Source organism: Zingiber officinale, chromosome 4B (assembly GCF_018446385.1).
Source record: "Zingiber officinale cultivar Zhangliang chromosome 4B, Zo_v1.1, whole genome shotgun sequence".
NCBI lineage: Eukaryota > Viridiplantae > Streptophyta > Magnoliopsida > Zingiberales > Zingiberaceae > Zingiber > Zingiber officinale.
Window position 1 is genome coordinate 38,992,414 of NC_055993.1, and position 19,534 is coordinate 39,011,947.

General features: G+C 40.8%; 1 non-coding gene across 1 annotated transcript; it reads right to left on the reverse strand.

Annotated features, from left to right (window-relative positions):
- Positions 1-15,644: 15,644 nt before the first annotated feature.
- LOC121978889 lies at positions 15,645-15,751 on the reverse strand. Its single transcript, XR_006111219.1, has one exon. It is a non-coding gene; the product is annotated as a small nucleolar RNA R71 (small nucleolar RNA).
- Positions 15,752-19,534: the final 3,783 nt, after the last annotated feature.

The following is a 19,534-nucleotide window of genomic DNA, read 5'->3' on the forward strand; positions in this document are numbered from 1 at the left end:
GGCAGTGGATATTCTATTAGAATATTTTTTTTTTAAATTTTCTGACCATTAATGAATTTCCTATAAATTTTCTAACTGTTACCTCCTTTTGGAGTAACTTGACTGGGATATTGGATTTGGCTAACTTTCTCAACAAGTATGTAATCAAGGTTTGTAATTCATCTACTTGAGTACCAGCGATTAGAGAACTTATAATATTGTTCAGAAACAGATATAGATCCGTGGCTTCTTTCGGGCTTAGTTTTTGGTTTAGCTCCGGTTTCAAACTCAAATTCGATTTCGGCAATGTACGCTTGTACTGGTCTAAGGAAGTTTGCTTGCTCATGTTTTTCATCAAAGTTTTTGAGGATTCAGACCATGTTGCTTTTAAAGCCTTCTTTCTTCTTTGCTTCTGGTTTGGACATTCCGACTTATAGTGTCCCTTTTTGTTGTAGTCATAGCAAATAACTTCAGACTTGACCTTTGTGCCTGATTGAGTCACCTTCTTCTTGTTAAGTACTTTTCAAACTGGTTTGACTAGTTCGGTGGTGACTTCGTCTTCGCCTTCGGAATCCGATTCATCTCTGGATTCGGGTTTGGTTTAGCACTTAGGTTTTTTTACTTCTTATTTATCAGTTTCCCTACAAGTAGCGCAATACCTTTCTCAGCTCGAGTAGTATTAATTTGTTCATGAAGTTCAAATTCGGAAAATAATTCATCTAATGTAATTATGGAAAGATCCTTAGATATCTCGTCTACCATTGATGCCCACAGTGTATTCCTAGGAAAGTAGTTTAATGTATACCTGATGATGTCATGATTCTCCACTTTTTTTTTCTGATTGCGTGGAGGCCATTCAGAAGATCTTGGATGCGAGCGTGTAATGGACTCACCGACTCAACTTCGTGCATTTTAATGTTATATAACCTATTTAATATTAAGTCACGTTTACTTACTTTTGCATCAGAGATGCCCTCATGTAGTTAGATTAATTTCTCCCATAACTCCTTAGCGCTGTTGAAGGGGCCAACCCGGTTCAACTCATCTTTAGTTAGGCTGCATTGGAGGCTACATGTTGCTTTTGCATCCCACTTGTCACAAGGGATGGATACTCTATCGTCTGTGGGAAATGTGAATCCAGTTTGGATTATAATCCCTACTTGGGTCTTGAGATGGTGCTCCATCAGGCTTTTTCAGTACCCGAAGTCTTCACTAGAGAGAAGAGGTGGCTGAGCGGTTTTGTAGCCTTCTTGGTGGGTCATTGAGAAAAATCTTGTACATAATTAAAAAAAATGACAAATGTCCTACTTGGTCTTGGATTAGTAGTGCTAGAGAAAAATAAAATAAGGGTGTTTTACAAGTTTTGAGAAAAATAATAAAATAAAAAAAATATTATGGAAAATTTTGTTAAATGCAATATTTCACCAACTCTGACTAATGGTGAAAAAATAAAAGTGAATTTTTCAAAATAAAATTTGGAGGGAAAAAATGAAAGGTACTATACAATTTTATTTTTCAAAAAGGAACCCCCTGCTTGATTGGTGGTTTCACTAATTCAGAGCGGTCTCACTCTGATACCAATTGTAGGATCGAGACGTACTAGAAGGAGGGGGGAGATGAATAACACTCATGGCTTTCTCTCACTTTTCGAAAAATACAGAATAAATGCAGCGAAAATAGTTAGCAAAATAGCGAAAGTAAAACAATCGCTAACACATGTTGATTTTACTTGGTTGAGAGACTTTGACGACTCCTACTCCAAGACCCGCAATCGTCGATTGCTTTTGTTGGACATTTCACTATCAATTTGGAAAATCTTTACAAAGATGAGTACAATAGATTAATGATTTAAGTACTACAATTGAAAATATGCCGACTACTTTTGAGGATTTGGAAGGTCATGCTTTTGGTCATCGGAGTTGCATCGCGGAGTAGCAGGATCATCATTGGAGCAGCATGCAGGAGAAAGGTTATGAAAATGAAGTGTGTTCAACCCTTTGATCGAACTAGCCTTTTATGGGCTATTGAAGGCGCCTTCAACCCCCTTAAAGACACCTCCAGCTTTGCAACTTATCCCCTTCTCGGTGTCGATAAGCTCCGCAACCTGTGCTATTTATCCATTTGAAGGCACCTTCCATCCTAGCTCCAAGGCACCTTCAGGCACATGGAAGGTGCCTCCCCGCCTCTCCGCATGAGCCTTCAGCCAAGGTGTTTGAGGTGCCTCCAACCTCATCGGAGGCGCCTTGAGCACTGCTCATTTGAGCTTATTTTGTGCTTTTCACTCCCTGTAAGCCATGTTAGTCCAAAATATAAAATATACACTGCAAGACAAAGTTAGCATAATATTGTTCCTTAGGTCGAACCGATGTCTACTATTCCCTCAACGGGAAAAGCATCCTCACTTATTTCTCTCAGGAGAAATTACCTTTTGTCAGATCAGTCCTCTAGACGGTTTGGACTTTTACTCAGCATCTGAGATGTTACGACTTCATGCTAAACGTCCAATCTCAACCCATCCAGTCTTCCACCTAGTGTTTGCGACCCCTAGAATTTTCACCTAGTATTCTTGACACTACGATTTTGCTCAATGTTCTCGACCCGCCAAGGCTTTGCCTAGTCTCTTGGACTAGGACTTCGTTGCCTAACCGCAGCTAAGACTTTCCACCTGCCTAGAATCCACTAGGACTTTTGCCTAAGATAACTTAGGACTTTCCTATAAGCTCAGTCACACTTGTTAAATAATAAGACAACTTAACTTTGAACCCTTTGCCGTTATCAAAATACTGGTTTGATCGTCTGGTGCTCCCTGCACCAACACCTTGTCAATATATGTACTCTGACTTAGATCAAGCAATCTCTTAGATCTATCTCTATGGATCTTGGTGCTTAAAATGTAAGCTGCTTTACCTAAGTCCTTCATTTAGAAATAATTCCCAAGTCACATCATCACTAGTTGAAGAGTAGGGATATCATTTCCAATGAGAAGTATGCCATCTACAAACAATATGAGAAAGATGACTGTGCTCTCACTAACCCTCTTATAGATACAAGGTTTATCTTCATTCTTGATGAAACCAAATACTTTGATTGTATCATTGAATCAAAGATTCTGGTTCTAGAAGCTTGCTTTAATCTATAAATAGATTGTTGCAACTTACATACCTTTCCAGCATACTCTGGTTCAACAAAACCCTTAGTTTGTGTCATGTACATATTCTCGAGTAGATTTTCATTAAGAAATATAGTTTTGACATATATCTGTCAGATCTCATAATCATAGTAAGTTGTAATAGCAAGTAAAATATAAATAGACTTAAGCATCGTAACTAGTGAAAAGGTTTTATCATAGTCTATACCATGAATCTACTTGAATCCTTTAACTACCAATCACCCTTTATAGTTATGCAGATGACCATCCATGTCAGTCTTTCTTTTAATGACCCACTTACACCTAATGAGTTTGATCCTTTCAGGTGGATCAACCAAAGTTCATACTTAGTTATCCATTTCGGATCTCATGCCCTCTAGCCATTCCTCAGAATTTGGGCCTTATACAACTTCCTGATAAGATGTAGGCTAGTTGGGACCAACAAGCACTACGTTATCATGGTCAGATAAGAGAAAAGAATATCTCTCAGGTTGACAACGGATCTTATCAGATCTGTATAGAGCTTGTTCTACTTGAATAGGTTGTTGCTCCACAACTTCTTGTAGTGTAACAAAATCATGATCCACAACATCTTGTAGTACTTGTTCAATTTCCATCAATGCTTCGGTGCTAGATTATGGATCTTGAATTTCTTTAAGATAGACTTTACCCCCACTAGTTTTTCTTGAAATAAACTCCCTTTCTAGAAAGACACCATTTCTGGAAACAAACACTTTGCCTTGTGTGAGATTATAAAAGTAAGAACCTTTTGTTTCCTTGGGATATTCTATAAAATAACACTTGTTTGATTTAGGTCCTAGTTTATTTGAGACTTGTCATTGAACGTAAACCTCACAACCCCAAATTTTCATGAAAGACATCTTGGGACTCCTCCTAGTCCATATCATATATGGTGTCTTTATAACAGCCTTAGATGGAACGTGATTAAGTCTGAAAGCAGTCATCTCTAGAGCATGTCTCCAGAAGAAAGTAGGAAGATCTGTTTGACTCATCATTGATCGTATCATATCTAATAAAGTATGATTTCTCCTTTCTAATACACCATTCTATTGTGGTGTTCTAGGTGGATTGAGTTGAGATATGATCCCACACTTAATGAGATGGTCATGAAACGTTTGGCTAAGGTATTCCCCACCTCAATCTAATTGAAGCATCTTAATATCCTTACCAAGTTGGTTTTGTACTTTATTCTTGAATTCTTTGAAATTTTTAAAGGAATCTGACTTGTGTCTCATTAGATACACGTAGCCGCATCTACTGATATCATCAGTAAAAGTAATAAAGTAATGATATCCTCCTTTAGTTGCTATTCTGAAAGAGCTGCATATATCAGTATGTATGAGTCCTAACAAGTCATTAGCTCTTTCATTGTGTCTACTAAATGGAGTCTTTGTCATCTTGCCTTGAAGATAAGATTACATACCTTATATGATTTAAAATCAAATGAGTTCAAAAGTCCATCCTTATGGAGTTGAGATATGCGACTCTCATTTATATGACCTAAGTGGCAATGCCAGAGGTATGTTTAGTTCAAATCATTAGACTTGAACCATTTGGTATTTATGTTATAGATTGTGCTGTCAAAGTCTAGAACATAGAGTCTATTCACAAGATGTGCACTACAACAGAATATTTCATTGAAATAAACAAAATAACATTTGTTCTTTATTACAAATGAAACACCTTTCTTGTCCAAACAAGAAATAGAGATAATGTTCTTAGTCAAAGTAGGCACATAACAATACTCTTTAAGTTCTAAAACAAGCTCAGTGGGCAAAGATAAGGAATATGTTCCTACAATTATAGCAGCAACTCTTGCGCCATTGCCTACTCGTAGGTCCACTTCGCCCTTTGTCAATGATCTACTGTTTTTTAGCTTCTGCACATCAGTACAAATGTGAGATGCACACTTAGTATCTAATTCCCATGAAAAAGAAATATATAGATTAACTTCTATAGCATATATACATAAGGCAGAAGTCTCACTTATCTTTCTTTTCAGTTCCTCTAAGTACAACTTGCAGTTCCTCTTCCAGTGTTTGGTCTCACCACAATGAAAGTTAGTTCTTTCCTTACTAACCCCACCTTTGGGTTTCAATGCATGAGTCTTACCCTTGCCTTTGTCTTGGGTCTTACCTTTACCTTTGGGCTTCCATTTGCCTTTGCCCTTTGGTACCATCAAAATGGTACTAGGCTTTGCCTTCTTAAGGTTGAGTTCAATAGTTTGCAACATGCTTAACATCTTAGGCAATGGTTTGTCAATTTCATTCATATTATCATTCATGAAAAATTAACTGTAGCTCTTGGGCAATAACTACATAATAAGGTCAGTGATTAATTCTTGACCTAGTGGAAATCCCAATCTTTGTAGATTCTTCACATACCTGATCATTTTGAGCATATAAGGCCCTACGGGACTTTCTTCTTGCATTTTGTATTGAAATAGAGCATTAGAGATCTCGAATCTCTCTTGCCTTGTTTGTCCTTGATATAGTTGTCTAAAATGTTCAATCATATAATAAGCATCCATGTTTTCATGTTACTTTTGAAGCTCAGGGTTCATGATGGCAAACATAAGGCATGATACATCAAATGCATCAGCTTGATGCTTCTTATAAGCATCCTTATCAGTTCTAGTGGTAGTAGTGGGGTGTGTGTCAAGAATGAGATGCTCTAGGACGCACAATTTTCTTTCTTGCTTGAGAACTTTTCTCAAGTTCTTGTACCAGTCTAGGAAATTAGCTCCATTGAGTTTATCCTTATAAAGGACAGATCACAGAGAGAGTCTATTAGACGTACTAGATGACATGGTGATCTACAATAATAAAATGTAGAAATAAGTATCATATTTAGATCATTTAATTATGCTTTTAATTAAATAATTCTTCCACTGAATTGTAAATCTTGGCAGGAGCTAGTCATGGATGTTATAAAATACGACACCCAAATAATAATTAAATGATAAGATTATTTAAGAAATAATTGATGTACGTAGATTTTATACACTTGTTTAGCATGTTTTGACACACATTCTTATGTTTTATCCATGCTTTATCTATGCACTTTCATGTTCCTTGCTTTGCTTTTAACATAAATACTTTTCTTTGTTCGAAGATCTGCTTTTGTGCATTTTATGCTTTCAGGAGTCAAATTTGGAGAAGAATTAATGTTCGTGGCTGATTCTACAACCAAACGGAGAAAAAACGACTTTGGCAATGAGTGCCACACGACCTTGCAAAGGGGAATGTCCCTGGTCGTGTGGCCATGACAGGGTCATGTAGCATCAACAGCAAGGGAGAATGCCTTGGCCGTGTGAAGTTACATGGCTATGCCACCTTCTTCAGCCAGCTAGTACACGACCGTGTATGGTTACACGACCGTGTAGCCTTTCCAGAGCCGAAGAATGACATGGCCATATGTGCCACACGGTCGTGCAACTCTTCTAGAGACAAGAATTGACCAGGCCGTGTGGTTTCACACGGTCATGTAAGTAGGCAGAAGTGGAACATGGCACGACCATGTGAGGATCACACGACCGTGTGACCTTGGCCGAGAGGAGGAACGCCCTGGCCATGTGGATCTCACACGACCGTGTTCTGAGCCTTTGTGGCACCCAAATGTCCTCCTCTATATATAGAGCTTCTTCCTTTTTGAAAAGGGGAGGCTCTCCCTTTGGGGAGATCTGTTCTTGGGCGAGTTTCCAGCATTCAGAAGGCGATTTCTGTCTAAGATTCGACTCCAAGAGTGGAGGATTGGTTTTGAAGATCACTCGTCTTATTGAGATAAGCATTCCTTTCTACTTTCTTGATTTGGATCAGAATGTTTTTAATCTTCTTGTCTTCGATTCTTTCCTCGCCTTCTATGGAGTAGATCTTTTGTTTTAGGAAGGAGGGAGTATTTGTGATGTAATTTGATGTAAGATTCATGGATTTGCCATCTTCTTGATTCAAGGATATTGTTATGTTTTGTGTTAATCAATCTTGTATGGATTGTTGTGTTTTATGCCTAAGTACCATTCTTGATTGGTTGTTTGTATTTCTTGTGAAATTTTGTTGAGGAATTCACTGAATTATATGATCGAGGGACATCGTGACAGGGCTGACGGACATTTTAAGGGATCACCTTTAGGGGTAAAGCAAGAACCTACAAAGAAGTATGACGGATTGATTTGCTTAACTCTATATCTTAATGTGAATTGATTAGTGATGCGTTTCTATGTCGTATGACCGAGGGGCGTTGTGACAGGGATGCCCCGCTAACGGACTTCATAGGGATCATAACTCTTTGATTACTTAAGGTTTAGATGTGAGTCCTTGATTGGTGTTTTCTGCAGGAAATAACCGGTGACTTCTTACAAATACATTTCAATTGAGGACAAGAATTGGTAGATTGCATTACATCGATGAATATCACAAAGAAACCAAAACTCCTAGAACCTTTATAAAACTGAATTTCTGCATTTAACTCTTACTTCTAATCTTTAGTTATAAATGATCATTTAATTGTTTGTTTAGCTAATTCACTTTTGAGACATCTTTAGTGATTAAAACCAGTCTCTGTGGATACTGTTAGGATCCTTTGTACGGCTAGAGAGGGGGGGTGTGAATAGCCGACCCCAAATCGCTCGCGTTTCTTCCTACACTTCGTTAGCGCAGCGGAAAAATAAACTAGAAACGAAAGGAAGAATATCAAACCTTAACACAGTGATGTATGAGGTTCGGAGATGATACTCCTACTCCTCGGCGTGTCCGTAAGGTGGACGAGCCCTGTCAATCCGTCGGTGGATGAATCCCCGGAAACCCGGCTAAAATATACTCCTTCTGGGTGGAGAAACCTCGCCACAAAATCTTGCAACAGCAAGCAAAGAGTACACGAGATACAACAAGAAATACAAGACAATATGAATGCAACAACACTAGCTTGCCTTCTCGTTGTCGACTGAAGTCCCAGATGAAGCAACAACTTCACGGACGGATGCCGACAAGCAACTCAGCAGCAGCTGATCCAGTCGTGGAATGAAGCTCACGCGAAGCTTGCGAAGAAGAGCTCAACAAAGCTCAAGCACCAGAACAGCAGTTCTGTCGCAGAGAAGAAGAGGAAGAAGAAGTAATGCAGCAGCAGCTCTCGACCCCTTTATACCTGCGAAGAAGACAGCGAAGAAACTAGCCGTTGCAACGCAACGGCTAGAACCTGGACCGATCAGGCTTCAGCCTGATCGGTCTGGGGCTTGCCTGATCGGTCGTGGGGACCGATCAGGCCCTGTGCTGATCGGTCCCCAGACCGATCCCAGCTCTCCCAGCCGTGAGCGCACTCGTCTCCTGATCGGTCGTGGAGACCGATCAGGCATACACCTGATCGGTCCCTGGACCGATCAGGAGCTTCTTTCTTCACTTCTGATCGTCGCCTGATCGGTTCAGGGACCGATCAGGAACTCCATAGTATACTACTGAGTGGAATCTGATCGGTCACCAGACCGATCAGGAAACACTGAGTTTCACTGGATCGGTCTGCAGACCGATCCAGCTCCTAGGTTTAGAGTGCCCTCTCTAACCTAGTTCGGAGAACGAGCTACCGAGCCCTCTCCGACTCCATATGCCAAGCTTCACTCACTTGGACTTCTCAACACCAGATGTCCGATCACCCTTGATCTATCTGGATTTTCCCTTGCCCGGCTTCACTCACCAGGACTTTCCACCTGGCTTCACTCACCAGGATTTCCACACTGCCTAACATCCCAGTTAGGACTTTCTCACTGCCTGGCTTCACTCACCAGGACTTTCCAACTGCCTAATATCCCAGTTAGGACTTTCCCACTGCCTGGCTTCACTCACCAGGACTTTTCCACCTGCCTAACATCCCAGTTAGGTCTTTCCCTCGTGCCAAGCTCCCTGCTTGGACTTCTCCGTGCCAAGTCTCCATACTTGGACTTTTCCAGTGCCAAGTCTCCATACTTGGACTTTTCCCGTGCCAAGTCTCCACACTTGGACTTCTCGCGTGCCAAGCTCCCTGCTTGGACTTTTCCAGTGCCAAGTCTCCATACTTGGACTTTTCGCGTGCCAAGCTCCCTGCTTGGACTTTTCCCGAATCAGGTCAACCAGGTCAACCTTGACCTAAGGTTGCACCTACAATCTCCCAAACACATATTCTTGTCAAACATCAAGAATAGAACTCAACGAGTGTCAAACATCAACATGCAACTCAACTAGGTCAACCTTGACCTAAGGTTGCACCGACAATCTTCCCAAGTCAAACATCAAAATACAACTCGAGTCAAGTCACCTCGAGTCGGGTCAACCAGGTCAACCTTGACCTAAGGTTGCACCAACAATCTCCCCCTTTTTGATGCTTGACAAAACCCATAATCAAGTTAGGTTAACCCGATAACCTAACTTAGGTTTTCCAGTGCCATCTTCCAATGTCCAATGTTCTTTCCTTGAACATTCTCTGGACATTCTCCCCTTAGGTTAACCCGATAACCTAACTCATCCTCCCCTTAGGTTAACCCGATAACCTAACTTGGGTTCTCCAATAATTCTCCCCCTTTTTGACACACATCAAAAAGAATTCCAATGTTCTTCTTCGAACATTCCTTGATATTCTTCCCCTAGCTTAGGTTAACCCGATGACCTTAACTTGGGTTCTCCAATAATTCTCCAATGAACACTCTCCCCTTTTTGACACACATCAAAAAGGAAAAGGAGGGTATCAAGGTCAAGAGTTTCTTCCTAATGAAAGTCCCATACCTTTCATTGAAACTCTTAATTTCCCCCTTGATACTAAACTCAACAATCAACTTAGTGATAATCCCATATCACTAATCCTCAAAAGTCTTAAGGAGTAAAAACTCCCCCTAAAAGTCAACTCCCCCTTGACTAATAGGTAAAACTCTCCCTAAAGGTCAACTCCCCCTTGACGATTGCACCAACAATGTCTTTGTGAGTTCCAAACCTTTAGAAATCCACAAAACCCAACTTCCAGCTGAAATTTCAGACCAACAGCTGAAAATCAGAAACTGGCACGCACTGATCGGTCCCCAGACCGATCCCCGCTTTCTGGATCTCACTGGATCGGTCTGCAGACCGATCCATGCTTCACTGGATCGATCCACAGACCGATCAGGACTTACCTGGATCGGTCCCCAGACCGATCCAGACTCTGATAGGCAGATTTCTGAAATTTCCTTCCCAAAATTCAGAAACTCCTAGAAAATTCCAGAAAATTCGAAAAATTGTGAAATTTTGAGGATACATTCCTCATAACATATACTATCATGGAAAAATAGTTTTCTATGAAAATAACTTCCATTTTTCAATCTTGATACAAAGTTTAAAAACTTTGAAATAGTTCAAGTTTAACTCAACTTTGTATCACAATGTTCAATGATGAATGCTATCACTAGGAAAACTTCATCAAGGTTTTTCAAATCAATTTTAAAACGCTTTTAAAACCATTTGAATTTGGGATCATAATCTTAGGGCTAGATGTACATGACTTGTACACAAGCTTTCCCTATGATCCTCAATTTCTTGAATTAGGGTCATCTAGGTACAAGGACTATGCACCTTGATCCTAACTCATGATCCTAATATCTCACACACATCTAAGGTGTATCAAACCACATTCAAGTCAATTTGATATGAGATATGGATTAAGGTCAACTTAGGCTAAGTTCTCATGCATTTTCTAAACACAAATTTGATCTCAATATCAAAATGTGTTTTTCATCCTTAAATCAATTTCATTGATCATTAATGCAAGAGATGATGACATGGCATAAAATGATATCATAAATGAAAATATGTGCCAATGTCATGATGTCATGGCATAAAGTTTGAAACTTAAATAAACATGACATATAAACTAGCCTAAGCATTATCATAACATTTCAAATGATAATAAAACTAAATATGATGTCATGACATGTGAGGGCAAACAATTATGACAAGATTTAGCATACATAAATATACCTAGATTACCTATCTAAGTATCCTTAACCACTTGGCTAACTTCAAACTTAATCCTAGATTGCCCCAAAATGCCAAAATGCTAATTTTGACACTTCTTGAACTCTCGATTAATTCATGCCACTTAAAGATCAAATTTATCCTCAAAACTTGGCATGTTTCATTTTTCCTCGAGAGTTCTCTAGATTTTCCCAAATTGTGCCAATTGAGATTAAAAATAAAATTTCCAATCTTTAGGCACATTTAATTCTTCAAAGGAGTAAATGATAATTCCATTTCATTTTCAAAAGTTCTCAAAACCTTGAAAATGCTCCTTGAGTGTCAATTTCCTCAAAGTTGGGTTAACTACCCTTCTAATCGGAGTTGACACTCTCTAACCCATTTATGGGGTAGAGAAGATGCTCCTAGGAACCCAATACCTATTTGAGCTCATTGGGTTCACTAAATATTCACTAGGGATGACTTCCCTAGCAACCCTCCTAATGACCCTCTTAGGCTTTGAAGCCTTGGTCATTTGGGTCTCGTCAAGGTCAACTATAGGGGTGACTCCCCTTGTAACCTTGGTAATGGTCTTCCTAGCCCTAGGTTTTGTTCCATAATCGAATGGAACATTGTGGTAAGTGGGCTTGACCATTTGGGACTTAGGTTTGTGACCCAAACCTTTCTTGTCCTTGGACTTGAGTTTTGACTCTTAAACCCTAGAGATGACTTCTCCATGTTTTTAAGAGCCTTTTCTAAATTATCAAGTCTTGACCTCAAGACTTGATTTTCTCTCTCTAATACCTCAAGTTTTAATTTGTCATTTTCTCTTGAGATATTCCTAGGCATGTGTCTAGTCTTCTTGGGATTTCTACCTAGGTTTTCCTTAGCCTTAGATGAGTTAATTCTAGGGTTGGCTTTCCTAGTGTTATCCTTATCTAGGCTCACATGTTTGGCACCTAAGCATGTGTATCGATTTCTATAATTAACATGCTTATCATTCTTGACAATAGCAATAAGGCTACTAGCATGCATCCTACTAGAATTGCAAGAATGTGCCTTAGAGATTACCCTAGGGTTTGCCCTAGCTCCCCCTATACATGTGCTCGATCTCTTGTCCTTGTGAGATTGCCTCCCTCTCGGACATTGGCTCCGATAATGTCCCCTTCGCTTGCATTGGAAGCACACCATGTGCTCCTTGCCCTTGCGTGTTGGGACTCCGGCTTCCTTGACCTTTGGTGCCGGTGGAGTCTTTCTTACCCTCTTCGGACACTTACTCTTGTAATGTCCATGTTCCCTACACTCAAAGCACATAATGTGTAATTTAATTGAACTTGAAATGCTTGAGTTACCTAGGGTTGAGGTGGGATGTATGCTTTCTTCTTCATCCCTTCTGGAGATAGAAGCTTCTTCCTCTTGCTCCATTCTTGAAGAAGAACTCTCCTCCTCTTCTTCCTTATATGTTGAGTAGCCCTCAACTTCTAATTCCTCTCCTCCATGATGTGAGCTACTTGGCTCACTTGACTCCTCTTCATGGCTTGAAGTGGAGTTCCCCTCATGGAACTTAGCCAAGTTGTTCCACAACTCCTTGGCATTGTTGTATCCATCTATCCTACACAATATATCGTTAGGTAATGAGAATTCAAATATTTTCATTACCTCGTCGTTGATTGTGGATTGGTGGATTTGCTCCTTCGTCCACTTCTTCTTCTCAAAAGGTTTTCCTTCTTTATCCATCGGAAGAGTGAAACCTAATTGTACACAAGTCCAATTTTCAATGTTAGTCATAAGGAAATACTTCATCCTTACCTTCCAATACGCGAAGTCGTCGCGATCGTAGAAGGGTGGAATGGTGATGTCTTCTCCGAGTTGATCCATCTCTAGCTTTGCTCCCACGGGTGTTGATCCGATGAAGAGTGACCTCGCTTTGATACCACTTGTTAGGATCCTTTGTACGGCTAGAGAGGGGGGGTGTGAATAGCCGACCCCAAATCGCTCGCGTTTCTTCCTAAACTTCGTTAGCGCAGCGGAAAAATAAACTAGAAACGAAAGGAAGAATATCAAACCTTAACACAGCGATGTACGAGGTTCGGAGATGATACTCCTACTCCTCGGCGTGTCCGTAAGGTGGACGAGCCCTGTCAATCCGTCGGTGGATGAATCCCCGGAAACCCGGCTAAAATATACTCCTTCTGGGTGGAGAAACCTCGCCACAAAATCTTGCAACAGCAAGCAAAGAGTACACGAGATACAACAAGAAATACAAGACAATATGAATGCAACAACACTAGCTTGCCTTCTCGTTGTCGACTGAAGTCCCAGATGAAGCAACAACTTCACGGACGGATGCCGACAAGCAACTCAGCAGCAGCTGATCCAGTCGTGGAATGAAGCTCACGCGAAGCTTGCGAAGAAGAGCTCAACAAAGCTCAAGCACCAGAACAGCAGCTCTGTCGCAGAGAAGAAGAGGAAGAAGAAGAAATGCAGCAGCAGCTCTCGACCCCTTTATACCTGCGAAGAAGACAGCGAAGAAACTAGCCGTTGCAACGCAACGGCTAGAACCTGGACCGATCAGGCTTCAGCCTGATCGGTCTGGGGCTTGCCTGATCGGTCGTGGGGACCGATCAGGCCCTGTGCTGATCGGTCCCCAGACCGATCCCAGCTCTCCCAGCCGTGAGCGCACTCGTCTCCTGATCGGTCGTGGAGACCGATCAGGCATACACCTGATCGGTCCCTGGACCGATCAGGAGCTTCTTTCTTCACTTCTGATCGTCGCCTGATCGGTCTGTGGACCGATCAGGAACTCCACAGTATGCTACTGAGTGGAATCTGATCGGTCACCAGACCGATCAGGAAACACTGAGTATCACTGGATCGGTCTGCAGACCGATCCAACTCCTAGGTTTAGAGTGCCCTCTCTAACCTAGTTCGGAGAACGAGCTACCGAGCCCTCTCCGACTCCATATGCCAAGCTTCACTCACTTGGACTTCTCAATACCAGATGTCCGATCACCCTTGATCTATCTGGATTTTCCCTTGCCCGGCTTCACTTACCAGGACTTTCCACCTGGCTTCACTCACCAGGATTTCCACACTGCCTAACATCCCAGTTAGGACTTTCTCACTGCCTGGCTTCACTCACCAGGACTTTCCAACTGCCTAATATCCCAGTTAGGACTTTCCCACTGCCTGACTTCACTCACCAGGACTTTTCCACCTGCCTAACATCCCAGTTAGGTCTTTCCCTCGTGCCAAGCTCCCTGCTTGGACTTCTCCGTGCCAAGTCTCCATACTTGGACTTTTCCAGTGCCAAGTCTCCATACTTGGACTTTTCCCGTGCCAAGTCTCCACACTTGGACTTCTCGCATGCCAAGCTCCCCGCTTGGACTTTTCCAGTGCCAAGTCTCCATACTTGGACTTTTCGCGTGCCAAGCTCCCTGCTTGGACTTTTCCCGAATCAGGTCAACCAGGTCAACCTTGACCTAAGGTTGCACCTACAATCTCCCAAACACCTATTCTTGTCAAACATCAAGAATAGAACTCAACGAGTGTCAAACATCAACATGCAACTCAACTAGGTCAACCTTGACCTAAGGTTGCACCGACAATCTTCCCAAGTCAAACATCAAAATACAACTCGAGTCAAGTCACCTCGAGTCGGGTCAACCAGGTCAACCTTGACCTAAGGTTGCACCAACAGATACGATATCTTGTATTATTACTGATGACGTAACCGTACACTTGCAGTTCGTAACAAGTTTTTGGCATCGTTGCCGGGGACTGCGCTTATAACATTAGAGATTATCAATTGAGTTAGACTAAACTTTTCTTTTCTTGTCTTAAATCTGATTTGTAACTAGTTTTCTAATTCTATTTTGTATTCCTCCATTTGGATTCATTCTTTGTTTTCATTCATTGCATTCGTTCTTTATTTTCATTCATTGCATTCATTCTTTATTTTCATTCATTTCATTCATTCATTACATTGTTCTTTAATTCTTTTTGTAAACTATATTCTTTCTATTCTTTTATTTTCTTAGAATCAAATTCTTTAATCTTGTTCTTGTATGCGAAGATCTAACTTTGCTAGAGATCTACTTCCTCTTGACCCCGAGATTGATAGAACATCCCATAGAAGGAGAATCTTGCAAAGACATCAAGAAGAACAAGAACAGTCAAATATGGCAAATAGACCACTTAAGGATTATGCAACACCTTATGCTAGAGGGTTTCGCTCAAGCATTACTAGACCCTCTGTTGAAGCAAATAACTTTGAGATCAAGCCTGCAATAATCGATATGGTTCAGCAAAATCAGTTTGGAGGTGGACTGCATGAAGATCCTAATCAAAATTTGGAAGTCTTCTATGAAATTTGCGATACCATGAAAATGAATGATGTTCCTTCAGAAGCAGTTAGATTATTACTGTTTGGATTTTCTTTAAGAGATAGAGCTAAATAATGGTTGAATTCCTTACCTCCAAATAGCATTACCACTTGGGAGCAATGTGAGTAGCAATTCTTAGTTAAGTTCTATCCTCCTAACAAGACAGCTCATATAAGAAATCTTATTGCAAGCTTCAGACAATCCGATTCAGAATCTTTATTTAAAGCATGAGATAGATACAATAATATACTCAGACAATGCCCACATCATGGATTAGAGAAATGGTTGGTGTTACACACTTTTTATAATGGCATAAACTATCATACTAAAGTGTCCCTAGATTCAGCTGCTGGAGGGGCACTTATGAACAAAAGTTTAGATGAAACCGAAGAAATCATTGAGAGTGTAGCACAGAATCATCATCAATGGGTAACAGAGAGAAGTGGGGGCTATTCTTATTCAAACCCAACAAAAGCATCAGGAAAATTTGATATAGATGTAGTCACTCTAATGACTACAAAGCTGGATTCTCTTACAAAGAAACTAGAAAATATGGGGACTGACACTAATACAGTAAATGCTATAGTTTGCTGTTGTGAAACATGTGGAAGTTCTGATCATTCTCAAGACTCATGTCTTTTGGGAGCTATCTCTGCACAAATAAATTAATTAGAGCAATGTGACGCTATCATGGGTTTTAATCAAAGGTAGAACAATCCATATTCCAACACATACAACCCTGGGTAAAAGAATCATCCTAATTTCTCTTATAAAAACAATCAAGAACAAAGACCATCCATGGGAGGCAAACAAAATTTCTAGTTGGGGCAACAAAATTTTCAGCAACAACAACAATCTTCTCAAGGCTATCAGTTTTCTAAAATAGAGAAGATGCTTGAGGAAATTATCTCCAATCAAAATGGAATGAAATAAGATATTTTGAAACTAACTCAGAGAATGGATAATTCTGAAAAGCATCAAAAGATTCAAGATAGCCAAATTGCCCAGCTAGCCTCATCATCTTCAAGAGCACCTGTACAACTTCCTGGAAAACCTGATGTCAATCCGATAGAGCATTACAATCGAATCGAGCTTAGGAGCGAACGAACCTTGGGTAATCCTCAAGTGACTGCTCCAAAAGGGATGAAACCTGAAGAAGAGATCTCTCCTCCTGCATCTGAACTATTTCAAATTCAAGAAAAGGAGGGGAGTACCATTAAGGTTGAAGAGACTCTTCCACTTAACCCACAGGATCAAGTAGACCCTTTTCCTCAAAGATTGGTGATGCTGAAAAAAGATGAAGAATTTGGAAGATTTTTGGAAAAAGTTAAAGAAATTTGTGTTGAAGTTCCTTTAATTGATGCTATTCTACAAATGCCAAAGTTTGCCAAATTTCTGAAGGACATCATGTCAAACAAGAGAAGAAGGGGAGATATTGAGACCATTGCACTTACCGAGGAATGCATCGCTTTATTTGAGAAGAACATGCCCCCAAAGCTTAAAGATCCAGGAAGCTTTTACATTCCTTGCAACATAGGATATGAATTCATAGAAAAAGCTTTTTGTGATTTGGGGGCAAGTGTTAACCTCATTCCCTATTCAATCTGTAATAAGTTAGGTCTCAAAAACATGAAACTTACTACCATGGCACTTCAATTAGCTGATCATTCTTGCAGATATCCTATGGGCATTATTGAAGACGTGCCGGTAGAGGTTGGTGGGATTACAATTCCCACAGATTTTGTAGTTCTGGACATGGTAGAGGACCGAAGATTCCAATCATATTAGGAAGACCCTTCCTTGCAACAGCTGGAGCAATAATTGATGTTAAAAACCATAAGCTTTCATTGGTAATCGGTAAGGAAAGGTTGGAGTATGATTTGTCTAACTCTTTTAACCATGTCTCTTCTTTCTTATTAAGTGTTCGCAGTGGGGCGGACACTTATCAACTAAAGGATTGGAATTTCCATCCTCATGGGAGGCCACCGGATGAGGAACATGATCCGACAAGTGATATTGGGAGGAGGCCTTCCAATAAAAATGAGAAATATGTCTGCCCTCCTAAGGCAAGAAAAAGATGAAAGGATCAAGGAGAACGGTTGAGCTAAAGACTTTAATCAAGCGCTTCTTGGGAGGCAACCCAAGGGTTCCTTTAGTGTTTTTCAGTTGTAATTTTTCATTTCATTAGTTATTACTTTTAAATTTGTTGTTACTTTTTATTTTCAGGTTGAAATTCTGCTGGCCATGACTTCTTCATGGGCATGGAAGTGTTGGAGAAGTTGGGAAGGAGCGAGATCATCTAAGATTGAGCAAAACAGAGCTTGGTCGTGTGTCATACACGACCACGTGAGACTTGCAGAGAAGGAGGATGAATGGGTCGTGTCTCTAAGACACGGTCGTGTAAGGGGTCCCGAGAAGAAAAACTGCCCGGCCGTATACCAGACACGGCCGTGTGATGATTCCAGAGGAAGAAATGCACCCGACTGTGTCCCACACACGGCCATGTAAAAATCTAGGGGAGGAGTCTGCACTGGCCGTGCCATCCAGCACGGCCGCGCAAGGCCACCCGAAGAGGAAAAGGACGAGGCCGTGTCTCACACACGGCTGTGTGAGATAGACCGAGAAGAAGATGGATGTGGCCATGCTGACCAACCCGACATGGAAAGAGACAGGGCTGTGTAGATCTACACAGCCCGTGTAGAGCCATTTACTTTGGCCGTGTCTAGAAGACACGGCCAGACCTAGGCCGTGTTGGCCACACACACCCCTCATCCTCAAGACATTCCTCTCTCCCAAACTCCTCTCTTCTTCAATCTTTCTTCTAAATCTTCTCAGATCTAGATCTCAAACTCGTTTCTCTCCACCAACTTCATCAAGATCTGGATTCTAAGAACACTTCTCTCCTCTCCTATCTTTAAGATCCTTAAATGTAACACCCGAAAATTCTCAAATAAATTTTAGAAATATTCTATTATTTTTTTCTGAAATTTTAGAATATTTTTATGAAATTTTTGGAGTAGTAGAAGTAGCAAAATTAAATAAAAACGTAAAACAACCTAAGCGGGAATTGAACCCGCGACCTATGAACCCTATGACTTATAGGTTGACTTTAGTAACCAAGGGGCCCCAGCAGGGGTGTGCTGAAAGAGGAGGAGAGAAATTATATTTATGATCGAGTTGGGTTGTATTAACCATTTAATATAAATAGGAAAATTAAGTGGGGATTTATTATTTTGATCGACAACTTCTCTTCTCCCTTAAACCCTCACCGCCGAAGCTCTCTCTTCCTCACCCCCTTGTCACACCAAGCCCAAGAAAAAAAAACCTAGGGTTTCATCCCTAGGGTCGTAGGAGCACCTTCTGGCGACAACTCTGGCACGAGGACGCTCCCCTCTTCGAGAAGAACGCGTAGACGTAAGAGGATCGCCGAAGAGATCTTCTTCTCCGGAAACCTAGCGATCGGATTGTAAGAAAACTTAGCGCAGGAAGTAAGTAACCCCTCACCTGCAGTAAAAGTAGTTAATCGTGCATTGTTATGCTTTTAGTTCAGCCATATACATGGTTATTATTTCAAGGAGAGTTAGAGCACACCAAGTGCTCGATTAAATGACTAGTACAACTATACATTACAATAGGCATTTTAATAGCTCAGTTAAATGCCATAGATGCATTCTAAATAGCATACGTAGTCTTGCTCCATTTTATATGGGTCTACGGTCCAATGGGTGGGCTCCCATAGTCGCCTCTAGGTTCAGATAACCTAGCTTTAGGTTCAGATAACCTAGTAAGAGCAAGATAAGATAAATTAGCTTATGAATCAGTATTTTACTTTATCAGTAGCACTATACTGGACTTTCAGTTGTCCTTGGGTTAGACTCCCATAGTCGTCTCTAGGTTTAGATAACCTAGTAAACCCTACTGGATTCGGGACTAGCTACCTCGGGTCTAGTTAGGGATACGCGCATAGCAAGTACAGTTGCCGGGCCCATCAGCAGCATGATTATTATTTTTATCTATTTATGAAAATAGTTTTCAAAACTTCACAAATCAGTTATGTG